We start from the raw sequence: 1,952 nt of genomic DNA on the forward strand, positions 1-1,952 counted from the left end.
CAGATTTGGTAAATGCTCTTTGTTGTTAAGAACTGTGGAGTTGGTTCCGACTCACAGTGACCCTGCACAGGGCTTCCGAGGCTGCAAATTTTTACAGGAGCAGAAAGTCTCATCGTTCTCCCGTGGAGCAGCTGGTAGTTTCGAACTGCTGACCTTGAGGTTCACAGCCCAATTAGTAACCACTACGCTACCAGAGTGCCATCATACATAATTTTGCAACAGTAATAATAACCAAAAAAATGTGTACATGGTTATGTAGGTAGATATGTATGCATATATGTGTATAGGAAGGCATATAGGAATAAATTCACCTGCATGTACATGTGTATCTGTGGGCATATGTATACACATTTGTGTGTGTTTAATGTTGTTGTCCTGGTGTGGCACTGTGGGTTAATCCACCAGACTGCAAAGCCATTTGAACTGCAAGGTCAGCAGTTCAAGCTCATCAGCTGCTCCTCGGAAACCCTATATAGGGTTGCTATAGGTCAGAGCAATTCGACAGCACTTAACAATGTTGTTGTTGTTGTTAAGTGCTGTCAAGTCGTTCCGACCCATAGTGACCCTGTATAGGGTTTCTGAGGATTAGGTGATGACTTTGAACCACCAACCTTGTGGTTCAAACTGACTTCATGGTCGAGTGCTTATCTTAAAGTGCCATACCACATATTCATAAATACAATAAAACATACAAGAAGCACAATTATAAAGACTTCCTGGTGGTGGTGGTGGTGGTGTGCTGTGGAGCCAGTTCCAACTCATAGCGACCCTATAGAGGGTTTCCCAGGCTGTGTATCTTAATGGGAGCAGAAAGCCTCATCTTTCTCCATGGAGTAACTGGTAGATTTGAACTACTAACCTTGCGCTTAGCAGTCGAGCTCATAATCCCCCACACTTACAGGACTCCTTATAAAGACTTCCCTATGGTTGTTATTAAGGAGCTCTGGTAGCGTAGTGGTTACGACTCGGGCTGTGAACCGCAAGGTCAGCAGTTCGAAACTACCAGCTGCTCCGCGGGAGAAAGATGAGGCTTTCTACTCCCGTAAAGATTTACACCCTCGGAAACCCTGTACAGGGTCGCTATGAGTCGGTTCCGACTCCACGGCACATAACAACAACAACAACAACATGGTTGTTATTGTTAAATGCCATCAAGTTGGTGCTGACTCATAGCCACCCTGTTTAGGGTTTCTAAGGAGTGGTTGGTGAATTTGAACTGCTGACCTTGTGGTTCGCAGTCCAGTGCTTATCCTACAGCTCCACACCAGAAGTCTAGAGACTTCCTAGCTATATCCAAAAACCTCACAGGATTAGTTTACTGAGGTAAAAGGCTAGGATCATAGTCTCAATTGGCATAACATAATCCATAAAAATGACTTTATACCTCCTAGTTTGGTGAGCAGCATCTGGGGTGTTAAAAGTTTGCAAGTAGCTATCTAAGATACAATTACTGGTCTTTATTTGTCTGGAACAAAAGAGAATGAAGGAAACTAAGACTCGAAGAAATCAGTCCACAAGACTAATGCTGCTGTTGTTTAGTGCCATCGAGTCGGTTCCAACTCATAGCAACCCTGTTTAGGGTTTCCAAGGAATGGCTGGTGAGTTTGAACCACCAACCTCATGGTTCAAACTGACCATGCAGTCCATTGTATTATCCTACAGTGCATGAACCACAGCTTCTTCTAACCTGAGAGCAGAAGAAACAGATGGCACGAGGCTACGCTACTGTCCTATTCTCACCAGGGATATAATAAAAGGACCTGGATAAAATGGGAGAAAAATGTACAACAAAACTCACATTCCTAAAAAGCCCAGATCTACTGGACTCATAGACTCTAGAACATCTAAGACCATTATTGCCCTAAGATAACCTTTGAACTTGGAACTAAAGCTATTTCTGGAGGTCACCTTTCAGCCAAATAATTGTTGTTGTTGTTGTTGTCAGGTGCCAT

The sequence above is a fragment of the Chrysochloris asiatica genome, unplaced genomic scaffold (assembly GCF_000296735.1).
Source record: "Chrysochloris asiatica unplaced genomic scaffold, ChrAsi1.0 scaffold00062, whole genome shotgun sequence".
NCBI classification, from domain to species: Eukaryota; Metazoa; Chordata; class Mammalia; order Afrosoricida; family Chrysochloridae; genus Chrysochloris; species Chrysochloris asiatica.